This window comes from Panthera pardus, unplaced genomic scaffold (assembly GCF_024362965.1).
Source record: "Panthera pardus isolate Hobbes unplaced genomic scaffold, ASM2436296v1 HiC_scaffold_12, whole genome shotgun sequence".
Taxonomy (NCBI): Eukaryota; Metazoa; Chordata; class Mammalia; order Carnivora; family Felidae; genus Panthera; species Panthera pardus.
The window spans coordinates 105,973,527-105,996,427 of record NW_026526677.1 but is presented as its reverse complement, the minus strand read 5'-3'; the positions used below and the strand labels follow the sequence as shown (position 1 = coordinate 105,996,427).

General features: G+C 43.9%; 1 protein-coding gene across 6 annotated transcripts in view; it reads left to right on the top strand.

Annotated features, from left to right (window-relative positions):
• The window catches only part of POU2AF2 (POU class 2 homeobox associating factor 2), a 487,862-nt gene that overhangs the window by 144,529 nt on the left and 320,432 nt on the right, over window positions 1-22,901 (top strand). Inside the window, exon 1 of one of the 6 annotated variants that reach the window (XM_053900523.1) lies at window positions 366-464. The exons of the other annotated variants lie outside the window; for them this stretch is intronic. The gene's annotated coding sequence lies outside the window, so the exon portion shown is untranslated. Of the gene's footprint in view, window positions 1-365; window positions 465-22,901 lie in introns of those variants that run through there. 6 annotated transcript variants of the gene reach the window in all.

Sequence of the window (22,901 nt, the reverse complement as noted above, 5' to 3'; positions counted from 1 at the left end):
AGAGACTCCTGAGCCCCAGTCCAAAGTCATCCTGACCTTATTCCAGCACCCTCAACGTCTCCTGAATCCTCTGACAGTTGAGTTTCTTCCATATTAAGATTTTAATATTCTAATGCTCTTGGGGCCATAAGATAATTTCTGTTGAAGATTCAGAAAGGGGATGACAGTTATAGACTCAATGTTTGTGTTTCCCCCAAATTCATATGTTGAAGCCCTATTTCCCAATGCAATGGTATTTGGAGTTGGGGCCTTTAGAGGGTAATTAGGTTTAGATGAGGTCATGAGGGTAGAGTCCCCACGGTAGGATTCGTGTCCTTCTAAGAAAGAGAGATGAGACCTTTCTTGCTCTTTCTCATTTTGTAAAGAACACGGAAAGAAGGCATTGCCAACAAACCAGGAAGTGGTTCCCACCAGACACCAAATCTGCCAGCACCTCGATCTTAGACTTACCATTCTCCAGAACTGTGAGTGATAAATGTTTGTTGTATAAGCCGCCCACCCTATGATGTTTCGTTATAGCATCCCAGGCTGAAGACAGACAGGAAGTGGTTTTTGCTTTGGTTTGTTTGCATTTATGGAAGGGAATTGTTGGATGAAAGGACTTTTGTTTTTTGGCCTCTGTGGCAGAGAATGTAACGTTTATGTCCACAAAGCCAAGGAGAAGTCATATTTGGATCTCTGATGAAGCAGCAATTCTGAAGCGCCTGTTTAGTATTCATGCATGATTGACAACTTGGTGATGAAATCAGCATGGTACCCCTTCCTTTCCCATGCTGTCCAGAGCCCCACATGGGCAGTGCTGTTCCCAGGGCAGCTCTGGTAGAAGCCCCATCAGAGAAGTGCTTCACTTATGAGTACTGGAACAGATAATCCCTGCAGCCAATGAAAACCAAATAACTAGTTTCCCTCAGTCTAAAGAGGACCCTGCTCAGTGTATAACAGTGAAAATGCTACCCAGTCATGTACCTAAGGAGAAAGATGTATGGCTTTCCCAAAGGAGAGAGAACTCTTAGAAAGTAGGGACCCATGGATTGCCCTGTGAGATCAGGGAAGAGAGGTTGTAATCAATTTTTATGGAGTGGCTACTCAGTGTTAGGAGTTTTACAGGTTCAGACAACATAACACCCCATAACAACCCTGAGAGGGTGTGTTGTTCTTTACTCCAAAAGGTGAATGGGCGCAAACCATGTGTGAGGTTCCACTGAGGACACAGTTATAAGTGAAACCCACAGAGCCCCTACTTTCCAAAGGCTTACCTTCTTGAGGATATAATAACAATGCTAATGTTTAATGAGTAATGGAGTACCAGTTCTATTTTATGTGCTTTGCACACACTATTTCATTTAATTATTCAAAACCTCACAAAGGAGGGAGTAATATCAGACCCCAGTTTGTGACTGGGGAAACTAAGGCACAGACAGGCAATTAACTTGCCCCCGTCATAATCTGGTCAGTGGCAGAACTGGTATTCTAACCTGACCCAAGGGGCCTGGCATCAGAGCTCGTGCTCATGACCTCATCCTTTACCACCTCTAGGATAGGAATATGCTCCAGAGGAAGAGGGTGGAGCCCACATGGCCGGTGATTGGCCAAAGTGGGACTTGAACCCGGGTCTGTCTGACTTTAAAGCCCATGCTTTCTCATCAGGCCACTCACTGATGATGGTAGAAATCTGCACATCACTGTAATAATATACCCTTCCTTCCTTCCCTCCTCCCTCCTTCCTTCCAACAAATGTGTAGTGAGCTCCTTCCAATTATCAGGGACAGGACATTGCTAAAGACTACATTCCTGATGTAGATTAAAAGTCTCTTTAGATACTTTGTGTTTGGTTATCAAGGGTGGAGTGTGCAGAAGACAAAAATGCATTCACTCCTCAGTGATTTAGTCAATCATGCATTCAGTAGGTTTGAAAACTTTTCTTGGACATTAGGAAAAAGATGATTCTGTTTGCTCCCATCGCAGTTATTTTTAAGTTGACAGATGTTACTTTTCTTTCTTTTTCTATCTCTTGAATATTTTGGAATGTGCACAAGTCAGCAAAACTTGGGTTTCTTTTCTTTTCTGTTCTATTCTCAGAGAGGTTTTACCCTGGAGGGCAGGACCTGGCATTCTGGGGCTGGGATTTCCCCCTCAGTATGTGTTTCTTCAGCTGGTCCTGTCACTTCTGAGCACACAGCAGTGGTGTGCCCGGCCTGGTCCGAATCAAGTGTCGACTGTGTTTTCCCTCTTATCATGTTTCCCCTACGAGCGGACTAATAAATGGAGACAGTCTTTCAATCCCGCCTGGTAGGCGCACCGCGAAAGCAGGGACCTGGGGGGTGAAGGAAGTAAGAAGGCTGGTACTCCGCAAAGCGGTTGGCCTCACAGGCACTCACACAGCTCTGCCGTGGACCTGACCATCGTGTAGAGGAGAAAAGCCACAGACACATGAACACAGGAGAACATGGGCTCTGTTCCATATTCCCCACTCTGTCTCCTAGCCCTTCTGGGAAGATCTGGAACAGGATGGGGAATCTCATCACAGACTCTCATTAACCTGTTTCATGAACACAAAACAACAACAGTCTGACAGCTGTTACCTATGACTTGTCAGCTCTGCTCCATATGTACACCTTGCTCAGGATGGCGGCAGATCTGGAAAGGCCTTCTGCTCTCCGTCTGTCATTGACATGTGCCTGGCCTTTCTGAGGTCCTTCCCCTGTCTCTGGAAACCCACAAGGCCCCCGGAGTTGCTGTCTGTCATAGCTATTTATTTATTTTTATTTTATTTTTTTTTATTTTTTATTTTTTTTAATTTTTTTTTCAACGTTTTTTTATTTATTTTTGGGACAGAGAGAGACAGAGCATGAACGGGGGAGGGGCAGAGAGAGAAGGAGACACAGAATCGGAAAGAGGCTCCAGGCTCCGAGCTGTCAGCCCAGAGCCTGACGCGGGGCTCGAACTCACGGACCGCGAGATCGTGACCTGGCTGAAGTCGGACGCTTAACCGACTGCGCCACCCAGGCGCCCCTTTTATTTATTTAAAAAAAAATTTTTTTTTAACGTTTATTTATTTTTGAGACAGAGAGAGACAGAGCATGAACGGGGGAGGGGCAGAGAGAGAAGGAGACACAGAATGGGAAGCAGGCTCCAGGCTCTGAGCCATCAGCCCAGAGCCCGACGCGGGGCTCGAACTCACAGACCGCGAGATCGTGACCTGAGCTGAAGTCAGACGCTTAACCGACTGAGCCACCCAGGCGCCCCTGTCATAGCCATTTATTAGAGGTCCCATCATCTGCTCACAAACCCCACAGAGTTTTATTTTATAACTACAAGTGCTTTCCTTGACTCTGAGCCCTCAGGTCTCCCTCCAGCAAAGCATTTATGATATTTGTGTATCTTCAATCCAATTGAGTGCATTTATCCAGTCTCATTAGGCTGCTGTTCTTTCGGTCACTGTTTGGGCTCCCAAAGACCAGTTAGTCTGTCCTCCTAAGTCACTGTTCAGGTCAAATCTCTGTCTGTCTGCACGGTCTCTCCCCTCCCTGGTTTGGGATGGTCAAAAGCCAATTCACAACTGCAGTAAAACCACGAAAAGGCAGGTCACATCCTAGGCTGGTCAGGACTTGGTGACAGTGTGAATGTGGAACTTAAGGGGAGGGAGGAGTCAGAGATGGCAGCTCGAGTCGGATCCCAGGTGGCCTGGGAATGACGTTTCCACGCGCACCCACAAAAGGGCAGACATGGGAGACACCGGTAAGAGGAAGAAGAGCTGGTTAACGAAACGGATACCTGTGACGTGATAAGTTTAGGACACAATGAGTTTGAAATACGGGCCGGACATTCCAGTAGGACTGCAGGTCTGAGGTTTAGGAAGAGATCAGAACATACAGATTTGGGGTTCATCTGCACCGACATGATGGTGGTTGCTGCCAGATTTGGGCATCATTTGAGAGGAATCACTGAGAGAAGAGAGTCAAGTCCAGCTTGGACCAGCACCCCGTGGAGGAATGAGAGAAGACTGGAGAGGCTGGGGATGAGCCAGGGTCTCACCAGGTCACTGAAGACAGGGAGAGGAGAACTTCAGAACGTCTAGATCAACTGTAAAAATGGACATTTTGTTGCGAGGTAAGCAGAAGAACAAAAAAGGTATTTAAAAACCCACGTGAAAGAACCAACAACAAGAAAGCAGCTCTGGAACTCTTGTGGCCTTGGATGTCTCTACGTGTACCCAGTGCAGGCCACAAACAGAGGGAGCCTGAAGCGTAACCACGCAGAAGGAAACAAACAGCGAGATGAATCACACACACATCAACGGCGTGATGTGAAGGTCCACATGCCTGGGACACAGCGGTAAAGAATGCCTTGTTCAAAAGAGCCACAGTTCACAGACGGGACCAGGAAGATGATCACACAGCAGGACCATTTACATCAGATATCTTTCTGATTGCATCACTGAACGTGTTGATCACGCCTTCACTTCCTGATTTAAGGAACCCGAAATTTCTTGTCTGAGGGAGCCAATAATATATTATTATTTCTAAGTGCAATTTGAGTTGTCGGTCCTGTCATTTGTAATTGAATGACACCTCACTGATATGGCTTTTTATTTGGTCTTCCTGATTTTAATTCTCTGGCCTCCCTTCTACTACAAGGTCTCCGGTGTCTTCTTTCTAAACCATATGTGTAACAATATCACTGCCTTGCTTAAACCCTGCTACAGGCTCCTCAGCAACTCCTGGATAAAGTCCAGACTTCCTTGGGTGTTATACAAAATCCGTTACCTGGTTTCAGATGACTTGTCTCTTGCCACTTCCCTTAGATGAGAATTTAAGTGACTGAACTCTTTCGTTTTGAAAAGTTCTATTTGGTTCTTTTCCAAACTCGTCTGTTTCATCATGCTGTTATCATCTTTCGTGTTACTAGCTTGTTTTAGCCTCTAGTTTATAATTTTGTGGGGTGAGCTTGTCTGCAGGAGGGATGTTTTTCTCTGGGAGTCCCACACATACCAGGTTGTAGACACTTCCTTCAGAATGGTCGTGTGTTAGCTTCTGCTAGCGTCTTGTGGACTCCAGTAGCCTAGGACCAGATTTTACGTTAATCTCTTTGCTTGGGGTTCTTGCACAATGGGGGTAATTTTGTTTGACTGCATCTATTCATGAAGCACAAAGTTGGGGTTTCTTCCCTTGAGAACCATTCTTTTCTACCCATGTACTGTCTCAGACAGGCAGAAAATTTCCTTTTTTCTTCCCTGGCTTGTGGAGTAGAGGGTGGTGTTAGTTTCTCTTTCACAGTCAGGGTAGCCCTTTGAGGCTCTGTTTTATGCAGGGGTTTCTGTTCAATCCTCCCCTGACCCCCATACTTGGGTGGGTCCAGACCACGTTTCCTCTTCCTTCATATGCATTAAAGCCTTAAACCTCAGGGCCTAGAGCCAGTATACTTGTCTGACACCCCCAGGGCTACAGCAGCACCAGAGCTCTTTAATTCTCCATCTCTGGGTTCCTTCTTTATTTCTGGCATATGGAATTCCCTTGATTTCTTCTCCACCTTCCTCCTCCTTCCCCTCTACTCCTTCTTCCTCCTTCTCTTCTTCTCCTGCCCTTCCTCCTCTTCCTCCTTTTTCTTCTTACTTTGGAATTTTTTCCTGGATTTTTGCATATTCATTTCAATTCATTTTGTTTCAATTCATTTGTAGTTAGACGAGAGTCCTCTCATGTAAGTACTTTTTTTTTTTTTTTTTTTTAAATCATATCCTACCTCTTTAGCCAGGTCATACTCCTCACCATTTTCCCTAATGTGTTACTTGCACTGTCCATTCATTCACCCACAAATACACATGAATATTTTTTTAGTGTGTACTTTGTACCAGGCACTGTTCTAGGTGCTTGGAATATAGCATTGAAAAGAATTAGAAAAATATTCCTGAGCTCATGAAGCTTACCTTCAGACAGGAGGAAACAGAAATGTGATGTACTAGAGCTCCATGGATGAGTATGAACAAGTATCAGAAACAAACAGTTGTAAGCTGTCAAATAATTTGTGCAGCATGATATCTATTTTATAATGTTAAATATGTGTAGCCCAGTATTATTTCTGGATACGTCATAGCCAGTAAACTAAAAGTATGCAGAGGAAGGAGATCCACTATGTTTAGGAAGTGGTTGCCTCCAGAAGGAAGGAAGAGAGGACTATGAGGGATGCATCATCTACTTCTCTAATGTTTTGTTTTGTTTTGATTTCTTTTAAGCTTATTTATTTATTTTGAGAAAGAGAGCACAAGTGTGGAAGGGCAGAGAGGGAGGAAGGGAGAGAATCCCAAGCAGGTTCTGTACCACCAGTGCAGAGCCTGATATGGGGCTCGAACTCATCAACCGCGAGATCATGCCCTGAGCTGAAGTTGGACACTTAACCGACTGAGCCACCCAGGCACCCCTGTTTTGTTTTGATTTTAAAGATTTTAAGTAATCTCTACACCCAACGTGGGGCTCTAACTTACACCTTGGAGATGAAGAGTCATAGGCTGTACCAACTGAGCCAGCCAGGTGCCTCTCTAATGGTTTAAATATCTTTTTAAATTACATATGTGAAGTAAAAGTAACAAAACGTTAAGATTTAACAAAACTGGGTTGTGGTTACACATATGGTTATTATAATAGGCTCTTCATTTTCTGTATGATTGAAATAGCTCATAATAAAATGACAAGGCTAAATGACTTTTAAAATGAGACTTAAAAAGAAGTCAATAGTAATAAGTGTAAGTAAATAAATTACATAGTGTGTTGGAAGGTGGTAAGTTATATGGAAAAAAGAGAAAAGGTAGAGCAGGGTAAACGGTACAGGGAGGCGTGCGGGTGGCAGACAGGCTGCGAATCTGGAGTAGGGTAGCCAACCTAGTGTTCACTGAGGAGGCATTTTTGAGGCAATTGTGAGAAGATCTTAGTGAAGAGATGACCTTTTTGCCTGTCTTAGATATCATTTACTCTACTGAAACCAAGATAGTAGCCCCAGGAGAAGCTGGGTGGCCGTGTTACAGCCATGAACTGGGAGAACTCAGTGACAAAGATACGGAGACAGTCTAGAGTGCACGGCAGGTGGGTGTTGCCACCTTTCAGCAAGACAGGCCATGTGGGAAGACAATCAGGTTCGAGAGGTCTTCAGTCATTGAAGGGAAGTAAGGTTTATCTTGTAATTAGGTCAAAAGGAAATTACCTAGGGAACAAGAAGCTATATGTGGGACATATCTGCAATCATATTTTTCCAATAAATGCACAAGTTTATTTTTGTATGGATTATCCCCTGTGTAACCTGAGAACATAATAGAAAATAATGTCTGTAAAAGTAATTTGCACAGATCCAAGACCATATCATTTGAATAATTAGCCTTCAGCTACCTCTCGATCTAGGGATACATTTTTTAGGACTTAGGCTTGAGGCCAGGATTACAGAGTGATACCAGTTATGCCAGTCAATGTGGCTTTGATTTCCTGCATTCCACCCAGACCTCCTTCTCCATCAGACCACTCCCTACCTAGTTCTCTCTCTGAAGCCTCGTGGACTAGGTGCGACCCATCTCTGCATAGCAACTCTGAAGTGTTTGAGGACAGTTACCGTAATTTCCCAAGTCTCTTCTCCCGGAGAAGGGGCACTCATTCTTCCAACCAGTCGTCATGTGAGCCATGGCATGTTGTTCAGAGACAAACCCCACCACCCCCACTGGCCACCTTCTTGCAAAGATATCCCATCGTGTCAATGTCTGTCTTAAATGCCAGATGTGCACAAAATGCACTGATCCCTATTGCTATTAATGCAGCCCAAGATTATACGAATGTTTCAGTTAACGCCAGTGTACAGTTTTCACATGGACAGCTTACCATGTCTGCGTGCTTATTCCAAACTTCACCATTATTTGGGTCACGTTTGCATCTTGTTTGCAGAAAAAAACATGAAAGAATGTATCAAGTGTTTCAGTTAAGTAAAATAAACATTTATATCGTCCCCCAATCTACTGGAACCTTTTTCATAAAGCAGGTAGAACAGTTTTATGAGTCTCCTTCCTAATAATCCATGCTGACGTCATGTAATAATCCTTGCTTTTCTAAAGGCTCACACACCACATATTTTAAAATCCATTTTAGAATTGGATTCAGATTGATGTCATATTTAATGATCTATAGTTTCTGGAATTTATTTATCCTCTCTTTTTTGAATTCAGAAATACATTTTTCCCCAACTTTCACCACTGTGCGTTACCACTGGTGTAGAAGGAAGGACAATGCCCTGGTGGCCAGGGACCGGTGGGTTCAGACCAGATTTGCTCCTAGCTAGCTGTGCAACCTTGAGCAAGTCGCTTGACTCATTTGTAAAAATTAATGTTTGAGGCTGTAACCACTCTGATTGCCTCTTGCTTACTTTTTAAAAATATGTTTATCCTTTTTGATAATAAATTACCTGTATCTTCTGATTCCAATGTATAGTCTTAGAGTGAATTGCTTCCCCTTGTTAAGAATACATGTGCCACACTGAAACATAGTTCAATAACCAGGTTGATTGGGCTCCTTTTGTTCTTTTTTAAAAAAATATCTTTATTGGGGCACCTGGGTGGTTCAGTCGGTTGGGCGTCTGACTTCGGCTCGGGTCATGATCTCACAGTTTGTGGGTTCGAGCCCTGCATCGGGCTCTGTGCTGACAGCTCGGAGCCTGGAGCCTGCTTCGGATTCTGTGTCTCCTTCTCTCTCTGCCACTCCCCAACTTGTGCTCTGTCTCTCTGTGTCTCTCAAAAAATAAATGTAAAAAATTTAAAAAAAAATATCTTTATTGAAATGTAATTCACTTACCATACAATTCATCCATGGAAAGTGTACCATGCCATGATTGTCAGCATATTCACAGAATTGTACATCACCACAATCTAAGTTTAGGACATTTTCAACCCTTGTTCTTAAGTCACTTCGAGCAACAGCTTACCCTGTGGTCTGTACATGCTGGGGTAACAGACTAAGATCTGGGGCTCAGAACCCTCTTTCGATTGTTTTCCCCATTCCTAAATTGTATTTCCTCATTCAGAAGTATGGCTGGTACTTAGAACAGCATTGGCTTGCCTAGTATGAATGAAAGCCTTGGGAAATGCCTATATACCTCTTCATTGGCCCACCCACTAAATGCGTATTCACTATGTTTTCCCGAGGTGGTAGAAATTACATGACTCTTTCCGTAGCCTAAAGAAATGGACTCTTGGTACCACAGGGACCTTCCCCCATTCCTTAATCACCAAAACACACTTAAGTCTCTCAGTTCATGAACAGTTATTTTTTGAAGCTACCATGTACCAAGTTCTGGACATTCAAGGCTCTAGAGATTCAGGAGTGAATAAGATAGCTATTGTGGCCCCTGTTGGAAGAGAGAATCAGGAAACAATGATTAAATTGTTATAGTTTCAGATAGACATAAGACTGTATATAGTCCCCATAACAGTTACAGGAGTAACAAAAACATCTGTTGAAAATTAAATTTGTTGAAGGCAAAGGGCCAATTACTTGATCCTCAAAAGTGGGAGTTCATGAAAGACTGGCCTCCTAATGGAGAAATCACCTGGGTCAGAAGGAAAAGTCCCAAGAGCTGTATTCCCTCTAGCAAACAAAGAAATGGAAGTGAAGAACCTGCCTGTGCACCAAATAGAACTGTCTATCAGGGAACACGTATGGGCCATTCACTTGCTCTGCGTCCATAGAACAGAAGACTTGCCAGATAAAGTCTCTCACTGGGAGACTTTGAGTGCAGTAGGTAAGTCAAGTTCTAATGGGACACAAATGGAAGGCACACACGGGGATCACTTGAGGAGAGACTTGAGTACAGACATAGGTTTTGAAGGCAGGGGAGGGTGTGGGGAAACCGCCAGAGATAGCAGAAAGTACAGGGGCCTGAGGCTAGTCACAGAGGGATGCTCTTATTGCCCCCAGACTGAAGAAACGGGAGCCTTGAGGAGAGGGCTGCCCTACACGAGATGTGACTGTTGCCCTCCCCAAGAAGAAGGGATTAGATAACTTTTCTCCTCCCTCCGCCACAAGTTGGCACTTTTTTCCCAATGTTCTCTGATGGCTGAACTCAGCAGGAAGCAAGAGGGCAAGGGTGCTCTTTTGTGTCATCCTTGCAGATCAGTCTCCCAGGACACAGCAGGGTGGAGAAAGATGGAGAGTGGATTTGGAAGGGCAAAGGGAAGACATCCAGTCCATGGTGGAAATGGGGGAAGTTACATCCTGGCCTCTCCCTTCTTCACAAACTCCCCTTCCTCTGCTACCCTCCAGTTCCTTAACTAGGTACTTGGTGTGTTATGGAAGGAAAAGCAAGGGCAGCAAAGGTCTGGAATCTGATACTCAAAGATTCAAAATCTCTGAGTCCCTTATCATGTATAAGACACTTCTCTGAATCTGTGGCCTTTGTGTACAGGTTAAGAGCATGGGCTCTGGAGTCAGACTACTTGAGTTTAGATCTTGCCTCTGCAACTTATCGTGTAATACTCTCGCTCTCTCTTTTCACTTGTCATTCGATTCCATTTTAGAACACAGTGCTTGAAGGTACGGAGTACTACCGATGGGCATTTCTGTCTGTCGATGGGGATTATCTTACCTAGATGGGAATTACTCTTATGAGAGTCAAACAAGATGATGCACACAAAAGGACGTCGAAGATGATAGAGCACCACATAACAGCACTGGAGCCATGACTTCCCCTTGTCCTTCTTCTATCCTCCTTTTTCCTTCTTTCTTTCATATCCATTGAGCAAATACTTATGGAGTCAGACACCATCCTGGGTACGGAAGAACCAGTGGGAAACAAGGTCGTTGTGATCCCCAAGCACACATCCAGTGGGGCGTGTGGGTGATAAGCGCACAATGAAATCAATGAGCAGGGTGATGTCAGATGGTGGCAGGTGCCATCAAGAAATTAGAACAGGCGCTTATGTTAGGGAGTAAGTGTGGGCATTTGGGTAAGGAAACTACTTAGTGTGTTCAGGAAGGTCTGCCTAGAGGGGGAATTTGAGCTGAGACGTGAACGACAAGGAATATTCTGGCTTTGGGAAGACTGTGGCGTGAGGTGATAGAAGGGTCTAGGCTGAGGGAACACAAGTACAAAGTCTCTAACCCAGGAGCAAACTTGGTGTACTCGAGGGATGAGAAGAAGGCCAGAGTGTTTGGAGCCTGGTAGGAGATGAGGCTGGAGAGGTGGACAGGAGTTGCAGTTGTAAGGCAGGAAGTAAAGGCACATCATGATGTGAATCTGTTTCTTCATCTTGCTTAGACACCGTCAAGGTGGGTGTGAGGAATAAGACGGCACAAGGAAGACATCTAGCATTGTTCTGAGAAGAGGGCCGGCCCTGAGGGCTAAGATACAGGGGTAATGCTTCCCAAGAAGGGGTACTGCCGCTGAGCTTGAGCCAGGGAAGATGACCTATGCAGAAAGCCAGAGGCAGGGTGTTCTCAGCCAGAGGTGGGGCCACTTGGATGCAGAGGAGGAGATGCACAGAAAACTTTTGCAGAACAGAAAGAGAAATAATCCAGGCGTTAACGCCGAGGGTGGGTGCTTAGAGTTGGTTCTCAGATCCAGGGAACATGTTTGCAGGGCTGAGTGTGAGAGCCATGCCCTCGCCCTGTCTTCCATTGCGTGATGTGCCCATGGGCGGAGTGGCCACCAGGTTTGGCTGAGATCTTGTGCCCACTGGGGAGTCAAGAGACTTCTCTCACACCCTCAGTTGATTCCAAGAGGGTACCAGTTACCTTCCAGAAAAGGACAAATCATCATACTTTCACAGTAAATGAGAACTGGGATGCCTGGGTGGCTCAGTAGATTAAGTGACCTACTCTTGATTTCAGTTCAGGTCGTGATCCCAGGGTTGTTAGTTTGAGTCCTGCGTCGGGCTCTGTGCTGGAGCCTGCTTAGGATTCTCTATCTTCCTCTCTCTCTCTCTGCCCTTCTCCTGCTCATGCTCTAAATAAATAAATAAATAAACAAACAAACAATAATTAAAAACAAAATAAATGAGGATATTAGCTAGTGTCATATGGTGGAAAGAGCTCTGGAATTTGAACTGAGTTATGCCCCTCTATTTATCCTTTTAACCTTTTGCAAACCACTTAATTTCTCTTAAGTCACAGTTTCCTCATTTGTAAAATGCAGACATCACGTACTCCCCAGGGCCAGTGGAAGAATTCAGTGACATAATGTATAAAAAGCTTTATTTCCATTCCCTCCGTCTCCACCCCTGTGTGGCCTCTACAGCCTATAAGTAGATTCCGAAGCTTGTTGGATATCCCATGATTGTCAGTCAAAGAAGCGATGCCAGAGAAAGCAGCCGAAGAGCAGGTTTCCTCCGGGTTAAACCCTGCCAGCAAAATTAACTCCTCAGACTGGTTTCCTTCCTGCTCGGTCAGATATCCAGAAGCGACGTGCTTATTCTCCAAGGCAACAGCAGATGCTTATATCAACACAGGGGAGAGGCTCAGACATTTAAAAATAGAAAACAAGGTCAAAACGCTCAATTTGGCCAGTAAACACTGACCTCTCACAAACATTTTTAAAACCCCAAGTACAGATCCGGCGCATTTTCATACACTCTGCTTCAGCTTCTTGAGATGCACTTAGATTCTCCCGAGTGGCCAGGCCGAGCGCCCCCCCAAGAACTTACAGGACGATGGGATCTGTGATCTGTCTTCATGCAGGAAATATTCTATGCATTTAGATGGAATATTTTTTAGTCTGTTAGCCTCTATTTGAATATTTGAGTGGATTCTTGCTGCCCAGGATGTTTCATTCCGACTCCAGCTCAGTGGGTTGCTAAGGTGAACGCGTTGATGATTAATTCTGTTCATAAACACACTGGAAAGAAGGCGGGGGTGCAGGGGGTGGGGTGGGGGGAGAAGGCCCTGGTGTATATCGGCGTTTTAAATGCTGTGAATTGGATTCAATTTAATTATTTCCTCCCCATGGCTTTAAATTGAAGGGCTTCAAAATCAGGAGTTACTGCTCATACACTTAATTATTTTCCCCTGGTAAAAGAGAATGGACTCTGAAATAAAAGGGCTCCAAAGCAGAGGCAGTTCGAGGGCAGGGAGCAGCCGGAGCCCCGGGTTCCCCCTACCTGCTCAAGTCTTCCTCGGTGCCTCTGACTCTTCATTACTAAAAATAGGGCCAGCCACCTCCAAAACCTTTTCCAGTTGCGGCACCAGTATTTGGAGATTTTGACTCTCTCCCGGTACCATAAATCCTGCGGCGCCCTCGAGTGCTGGAAGGACAAGGTGATCTGGTGTGTGATCTGGGGGAACAGAAGGCACCTCCCCCCTGAGCCGCGCATCCCTACCTGCACAGCCAGAATCATTGTACCACACGCCCCCGGCCACCTCTCGGAACCATCTCGAGGATGGAAAACCAAAATCAGGTGATGAATGCAGAACAGCTACCCTGAGCACTCCAGAGAGGTTGGGATGTTGAGAGTCTCCGGAGGGGAGCGTGAGGCGAGGGCCGAGGGCAGAGGTGGGGAGGGTAACGGGTGAGTTCACAAGGACATCGGGCAAAATGGCAAATTCTGCTCTCTGTCTGCGGGGGGCTGCAAGGGCTCAGTGGAAGCGGCCTCCAGAGACTGACCCGTTGTCACAGCATCGCCTGGTGTGAGCATCTGGGCTCGGCCCAGAGCACAGCGGTCTTGGCCCCACATTGCTGTGCCTGGAGGTGGCACGGGGAGGCTGCGTGGACACGTCGTCCTCGTCACCCTGCCAGCCACACAGAACACAGGATTCAGGGTAGCTTCCACATGAAGATGTGAGTGGTTCCCCAAGCTCTACAAACATGTCGGACACCTGCAGTCTGTCCTCAGGAGCTGGTCATACTCTTTGTTAGGCTTCCACCTCTGTTTCATCATCTTCTCCCTGGCCCCCAGGTGTATACAGGTGAACCTCAAAGGCATGCTGGGGCTACAAAATCTCAAGGGATAAAGGAGAAAGGTGAAGGATGTTTGCAAAGAGGAACAGGTTTTCATTTCTTCCAGTCATTCCCCATCTTTTCTTCTCCTCATTTACTTTGAAAGTATGATGACTCATTCTTTTCTGGATGGTGACTGCTGCCTTCTGGGAATCAACTGAGGGTACGAGAGAAGCCAAGAAATTTCTCTTGGGCACCTGACTGGGCTCTGTCCCACAGCCTAAGAGTTCTGTGCTATGTACATTCGTGTTCTTTTGTTTTGTTTTGTTTTTTATGGTTAATATGGGGACACTGTTTCCTCTGGATGAACTATAAGATTATAAATATTCTTGTAAGCGGGAGTAGGAGGCTCCACGGTAGGGGTAATCAGCCTTATTCTCTTGGGTCTGGACCACTGGGGTTCTAGACTAGCTTGAGAGCTTTCTCCAGGGCAGCACTGAGACCTAACTGTCCTTCCTCACAGGGAAATTATCTTTCTCTGCTCACTCTGGATATGGGGGTGTTGTCTATTGTGGAAGTGATGAGTCCCTTGTCCTCTCTGATCCATCTTTCTACCCCAGTGTTGGCCACTTTCCTGAATGACAGTCTCATCTGTCATCGGGTAGGATGCTGGGTGGCAAGAATAAAAACTCAGGTGCTGACCATTTTCTATCCTTTGTCCATCATCATCATCATTGATGCAGACACTATTGGTTACCCAGTCAGCCTGAATTCCCTGTTTCTTCTTTGCCAACAGAGCCCTGATTTTGTCCTGCTATCTCTCCTCCTCTGTATAGCCATACGCCTGGGGAAGATGGTCCTATCTCTAGCTCAAAGATAGTTATATTCCATTCTTGCTGTCAGTGATCATTTTAGGCACAGATTGTGACCTAATCCTGGCCAATAAGATATGCAGTAGGGGTACTTCTGGGAAGAGTTTTCCTTGTTCTTCTGTTGGGCTTTGTGATATCTGCATGTGCTCTCTGGAACTTCAAGAGCCGTCCTGTGACCAGCAAGAGAGCTGCTCCGAGGGCGAAGCTGCTGTGCTGGGGATGGCAGAGTAGAAGGCTAAAAAGCACTTGGTCCTCTGGGTTGTATTCAAGCCCTTGAAATAACGAACCCTGAAGCCACACTCCCTTGGGATTTCTGATTTCTCAAGTTAGGCAAGTGAGGGATCCCCTTTATTTGTGGCCAAAGGAATTGGATTTATACAGAAATTGGCCTGCAACAACAGGGAAATGGGGAAGTGTGGGATCAGTTGCTTACCTGGCCAAAGGGACTTGAGTAGATCATGGCATAGAGTTAATTATGAGTGAATTATCAGCCATGGTCACCTGAAATGGAGTGTCCTGTGAAGGCAAGGCTTGGGGGGACCAAGTAACAGCTGCTATACAGTTTTATAGAAAGCTCGAAGAAATCATGTTCCATGGACAGGATGCTTCTGTTTGAACTGGACATCTGTAACAGGGAGAATATCAAGTTCAAATTTCTGATTCAGGCACAGGCTGAAAATCGGGAATTATCTAATTATGTAAGGTTGAAAGACTAGAACCAACCACCAAGTTTGCTCCTGCAGATTGCTGAATTACAGAGTAGTTAATATCACTTCTTTACTGAGTGTCCTATATGAAAGTGAGGGCATGTATCAGAAAGAGGTGAGCCCTCAGCAAAAATAGATACCTATGGGAAGAGCTGGATGATGTATTCGTCTGGGTTGAGAGAGTCTCTCTGTGTATATACAGAAAGAGAGACAAAGACAGAGAGAAAGAGAGAGAGAGAGAGAGAGAGAGAGAGAGAGAGATTGAGAAAGACTGATTATAAGGGATTGGCTCACACAATTATGGAGGCTAAGAAGTCCTGAGATCTGCAGTCAGCAAGTTGGAGGCCCAGTACCACCAAAAGTGTAAGTTCTAGTCTGGCTGAGGAAGGAGAAGACCAATGTCCTAACTCAAAGACAGGCAGAGAGAGTGAATTCTCCCTTACTCTCTTACCAAAGGAAAAAAAAGGCCCTTTTGTTCTATTCATGCCTTCAGTGGATCCGATGAGGCTCACGCACGTTAGGGAGGGCAATCTGCTTCACTCTGTCTACTGATTCAAATGTTAATGTTGTCCAGAAACACTCCCACAGACACACCACAGAATAGTGTCTGAACATGTATCTGGGCATCCTATGGTCCAGTCCAGATGACACATCAAATTATCCATCACAGATGGTTTAGAGTCCTCTAAGCCCTCAATTTCCCCTGAACCTTCTTTGCTCTGCATGCAGAACAGCCCTTTCCCCCATCTGATGAAGCCGTTTTTCCTGGTAAAAGCATCACAATGACTAAGGAGACAATTCCCCTCTTTCTCAGCTGTACCCATGTCCCCAAACCCTGCCAGCTTCTTTAGAGTACTATCCCAGAGTGTATCACCCCCAATTACAAAACTAAGCCCAGGAGATTATTTTCATGCCAAATCGAATTATGAGAATTTGCTAATTATTTCGGCAAGATCTAGCAAAGGTCAGCAGGAGAGAATTCTGAACACACAAGATCAAGGAGAGAGGAACATAATTCTAAACACGACTGAATTTGTAATACGCGTGAACCAACCAGAGATTCTGAATTCAATGTGTTGGTTCAGTATATTCTGCCTATTTGCTTAACTGCATAAAACCTAGATACAGTAATGGGCCATGCTAAATGAAAATAAGTTGCCAGAACTTCATTATTATAATGGAGAAGAAAGAATTCAAAGACTTAGGGCGATGACAGTATTAAGATGGATTTGTCCAGTAAGGTTCACAAACCCACACCTTTAACTACATGTCCCCTGAGAGGGCCCCCAAGACACTCCCTGCACAAACGCTTTAGGAATACATTGCTTAGGGGAGCACTTTTACCTTTTAAGGCAATGTAGTGACTGATCTCTGTGGACCCAGGGTGCTAGCTTCTGTCTTCCCTGTCATGTTTGAAGTGGTTATATACTGAACCTTAACTGGGAAGATAGATAGCAATCAGTTTAGAGAGATTACAGACTGCTGTAGCCACTGTGGGAAGAGAGGACAAGAAATGATCAGAACTATGTGGAATATTAGAATTATTAGAAATAACGTAGTAACGCCAGGGGCCTGGATGATGTTGGGAAATATGAATGTTAGTGGTGCCAATGCCCCTCGTCTCGTGTGCATGCGTGTGTGCGTGTGTGTGTGTGAGTGTGTGTGTATGTGTATGTGTGTGTGTGTGTATGCTTTCCTAAGAGCAGCCAGCAACCTAGTTACCGGAGCTGAGAATGAGAGTGGTTACATTGATCTGTGGTTGGTACTTTTGCAAATATGTGTAAGAAAATGACAAGAGGGTAAAGGAGTTATTGGCATGGAAAGGGTTCAGGTGTTCAGTCATGGGGAGTAGGCTGGACAAGGCAAGGAAGACTGGGGAGAGGGCTGTCAGGAGGAAGTAGGATTAAAGGATTCCACATCTCGAAGAGGCTGAAAATAGAAGATTAGGTGAGATAAGGGAATCGCAGAGACTGACTAGCTATTTATCAATCCTGTTTTTTTGTTTGTTTTTTTTTTCTGACTAGACCACAGATTATTTTCCCTTGTCTTTCTTGTGAACATGTGTCTGAGTTCTGGCTAGTGGACTGTTGGGCACCAATTCTAGGCCTGATCCATAAAAACTTCCTCATGCAATACACCATTGGCTTTCCTCTCTTTATCAGCCTTGGAAGCCACAAGGTGAAGATGTTAGAGGCATAGATGGAAGGAACCTGCATCCTTGAATTACTGCTTGGATGAGAGCCGCCTACTAATCAGTGGCACCCACTGGGGACTTTAAGAGGGTCAGAAATTAATTTCTATTGTCATAAGATGCTGACATTTTGTGTTTTATCTGCTACAGCAGCTAGTGTTCCCTAACTGATATAGCTGTGTTTTAAAAAAATGGAGGGAAAATTGTGACTCTCAGTTAGGATATTCTGGAGGTGACAGCAAGTTGATAATAAGGACTGTGGAGTAGTCGTGTACCTGAAGTGGAGAGGAGATGGATGTCAATGGAAGGAAGAGATTAAAAACACAGGCAGTTGAGTGTTGGATGTCAACATAGATATTAATGTTGTCCAAGATGATGACAGGATCAGTGGAGAAGAGTAGACTGTGAATTAGAATAATCTGATATCAGCTAGTACTTACTGGGTGCTGAGCATTTTGCCTTTAATCTTTATAACCACCAAATGTAGTTGGTATGACTATTACCCTGTCTAATGAACAGGGCACCTAAGCTTTTGAGGGATTGAACTTGAATTCAGTCTATTTGGCTTCAAATCCATGTGCTTAAGTATTATATTAAAATTTACCTGAACCATATGAATTTAAACAGCAAAAAAAATTCACCTATGTCATAGATCAAAAGGTTTCAAATAATTAGAACAAAAATCTCGGTCAAATATTAATGTCAGGATCCCTAAACAAGGTGCATAGATTAATTTCTCTGCATCTATTGGTGCAGACCCCAGAGTCTAGGCCACAGTAGTCTCTGATGTTCCCTTTATGCTATCGTTGAGTCTCTTCAGAATTTTATGAAAGACTCTTCATTGAATTTCTTTCAGTGACTGTATCATCTAATCAACTGAGCCTCACTGTACTAAGGACTAAGCAGGGTCAGAGAGGCGAAGTGACTTACACCAAGCCCAGATCAACCAAGTCAGGTCTTCTGATCCCAGCCCTGTGCTTTTTCCCCTATGTGAGTTAGATCAGAGATCAGAGGTTCCCCCCCACACACACCTTTTTTTTTTAAGTCTATGGAAGTTTTTCTTAAAATAAAAATGTGTTTGGAAAACTAGCATATACAGTGGATAGAAACAATTGTGTATTCTCCTCTGTACTTGTTTGCGTGCCCATAATATTTCCTAATAGTAAAAACTACTCTGCTTGGATGAACAAGGATAGGACAGGTGCCCCCTTTTTCCTACCTTCTTCCTGCAGCAACCCCAGAGACACTTCCCGACTTCAAAACCTCCCTCTGCAGAGCACAGGTGACAGTAAGTGTAGCTTTTAGTTCTCTAGTGACCAATGCAAAGAAGGAAGCATGACTGTTTGCAGGAGTGATAGAACCAATGTGGTAAAACCAATCCATTGATTAAGAGAAGCAAAATAGGTCATTCCAAATATACTGAATACTAATCCTCTAGAAATATATATATGTATATACATATATAGATATATCCTCTAGAAATTTATATGTATACATATATGTATATATATGTATATATATGAATGTGTATATATATATGTATGTATATATATATGTATACATATATATTTCTAGAGGATATATATATCTATATATATCGATATTTCTAGAGGATTAGTATATATATAAATATATACCTATATATTTCTAGAGGAAATTTTTATATAAATAAGTAAATATACATACATAATGTATATATAGAATATTTATTTATTTTTAACCCAGAAGCCATAAACGGTATTTAAAGTGTGTATACCAAAGAAACTATTTCATATATAAGACTGTCAAGAACATCATTGTTCTCACTAACTCCTAAAAGGGAATTATGTATATACGTACCAAATGTAGAATGGGTAAATAAATTGTGGCACTTTGAGACATGGGAATAACATATAAGCGTGAAAATGAACAAACTACAGGTACATTCGGGAACATGAATGACTCTTACATAATATCGATATATATAATGTGTATAAAACAGTATGTGTGTGGGGAGCCTGGGTGGCTTAGTTGGTTAAGTATCCAACTTTGGCTCAGGTCATGATCTCATGGTTTGTGAGTTCGAGCCCCACATCAGGCTCTGTGCCGATAGTTTAGAGCCTGGAGCCTGCTTTGGATCCTGTGTCTCCTCTCTCTACCCCTCCACTGTTCGCTCTCTCTCTCTCTCTCTCTGTCAAAAATAAATAGACATTAAAAAAATTTTAAAACAGTATGTGTGTTTAGAAAACTGTATTGCCGAGGAAGCATACGTAAGTTCAAAACTATAAAGGAAAGCAAAAGAGTGATTATAAGAGTTAAGATACTAGTTACCTTCCAGGGGCAGAGAGAGTATTAAGGAGGGAGGACAGAGGTGCTTGGCTTGGATGGGGCTTCACAAGATTGTTCATTTGCCAAACTCTGTTATTTTATACACTTTTCAGAAATTATTCACGACAATTAAATTGTTTCGAGTGGTGTGCACACACACACAGGCACGTGCATGCACACACACCCGGATTCCCCAGGAGAGAAATCTTTGGTGGATTTCCCTGCAAAAGATGCACTGTAATGAATAGCAAATACTCATCAATATCACCTTCATGTTAAACATAGCCATGTCCTTCTTCAAGACTTCTTTTTTTACAGTGGTTCTGCTGGCACCACGCCAAAGCTTGCTCTGCTGGCTTGTTTGCTTTAAGCTAAGATTAAATTCCACAGAACCTAGAGGAAATCTGGGTTGCCAGATTAATTCTCTTTAGGAATTACCTCTTTTACCAGAGGTTTGCAAGGGTTTCTGACAGTGAGTTCAAGATGGTCTCTCTCAACAGGTTGCTGGGATGGGCCTGTTCTCAACTGCTAGGCATGAGAAAGGATCATCTCCCTACACTGGGAACTGAAGCATCATGACAAACAAACAAACACAAACAAAAAACATCTGCCTGAATGGAAGGCCATTTCCAGTTTTGATTGAAGAGAGCTGGAAAGTCCCTGCAACCAGGGCCAAGATTTCACTTGGAAAGTAACTTTGAGTCTGTGGCAATTCATAGAAAAATGGAAAGTTGAGACGCTACAGTTCTTTGTCATGAGGCATGGCTATGGTTATTTGAGCCTAGACAAAAACACCCATACAAGGTCTGGATTTGGTAAATTTAGCTCCTTGGAATACTACTCTTCAAGACAAAATAGATGTGGACTGTCCATCTTGATACATCAATGCAGCTAATTGCTCTGGGGTTATTGGCTCTGTTAGGAATCTTCCTAAAATACCTTCAGTTTTAGCACAGTAGAGCCAAAGCCTGTCTTAACGGTGATAATAAAAATGGGTATTTAATGTCTGGGAAAACCACTGGTAGTTCATAATGATAAAGCCATGTCATTGGCATCTAAGAGAACTCTTAACTTTCTGTTTTTGCTGCGTATATATGGGCATATATGGGCATCTAGCTCATCCCCCCTCCTCCCAAATCAAGTTGTTAATGGACACATTAAAAAGAAGGGGGAGGAGCACCTGAGTGGCTCAGTTGGTTAAGTGTCTGACTTCAACTCAGTTCACGATCTCATAGTTCATGAATGCAAGCCCCTCAATGAACTCTCTGCTGTCAGCATAGAGCCCACTTTGGATTCCCCCCCTCTGACTCTCCCCCACTTATTCTCTCTCTCTCTATCTCTCTCTCTCTCAAAAACAACAACAACGAAAACACTTCAAAGAAGTTAAAAAAAATAAAAATAAAGGGGAACCAGAGCATATCTTTCTTTTATCCCGTTAAGAATTATCTGATCTGTCAAATGAATTTTCCTTCCATTTCTTAGTCTCAAGGTTGTAGACTGGTGTAACTTTATTACACATGTCAGCACCTGGGAGTATTAACAGCCAATAGTGTGTGGTGAATACACACAGTTTAGTCCATAACTGAATCTTACATACAGAGTCAAAGGCTATTGAAACATCTCTCCACACAGAGTGCTCACTGCATAGTATCTCAGGCCTCATCCGTGATAGACACACCCATAGTCATCTTCCTAAAGATCTTGGCCCTAGGCCTTCTGCACTTCTAAGACATCTTCTTCATCTAGGATCACCAGGAACTTTTCTCTGAATTCCTTGGTTTCTTTTACTTCTAAATACTCTTTTCTCATCTGTCTACCCTGCTGTTTCCAATGAAGCCAATTCTGCCTGTGCCAAACATTGAGAAGGGTCAGGAAGCCAAAACTGGGCAAGAGCCCCTGCTTCCAGTATTCACCCACATGTTTTCCTGCATCTCTTTGAACCGTAGCACCCAGGTCTCAGTACCCTGAGGGTTTGAGTTTTTGGCCTGTGTTTTATTTAGTTCCTGGCATCTACCTTAGGCCCTCCTTGTCATCACTGGTATAGACTCACTTCTCTGGCTTTCCAACCCATGGCCTCCCACTCAATGTTTGCATTTCCTCCTTGTCTTGGCATTTGCTCTGTGCTCCTGTGGCCAGTCTGGACCCTGTGGTTACCCACATCGGCCAGGCCACACCCACCTACCCATCACCACACCATACATCTAGGGCAGCACTTATCACTGGGTTGGAAATATTTGGTCTCTGTAATTTTAATAGACCATGAACTTCCAGGAGCAGGAATAATCATATTTATCTTTGATTTTTCTAGCACAATTCATGGTACATAGGACCAAGCTCATTTTGTAAACCGTCCTGATCTCTTTGGGAAGAGGGCATGAAGTAGTTCGTTTACACTCTGGTAGTTTACTTACCAATTGGCAGAGAAGGTTATTTGGGTTGTTGTTTTATTCAGTTATTAATATGAAGTGTTTATATGGAAAGCACCATAAGTACAATACAGGAAAATATATCTATCTTTTTGTATTGCAAAAATGAATCATCGTTTTCTCTTGACTCCAATCCCAACTGGGCTAAAGAAGGAAAACAGAATGAAAGAAAGTCCTGTATATGTGTGTGTGGGAGGAGGGATGGTCTGTGCACTAAGAGTGTGATCTCCCTAACATTCACCCTTGAGGCCCCTCCCCTGGCCCCAGCCCCTGTCCATAACCCCCCACCCCCAGTCTTTTATCATCAGCCTCCAGCCATCTTCTCCTCAAGCCAGAGGAGACTCAACCTTTAGGTGGGAGACTGGAGAAGATGACCTGGAAGGATCATCCCAACCAGGAGGTTTTATAATTCCATGAATAAGTAATTTTTGTCTGATTTTCTGGAGGAACATAAAACTACTGTCCTCCTTTTCAACAGACATTGATAATAAAGGCTTTTGGTGTTTAG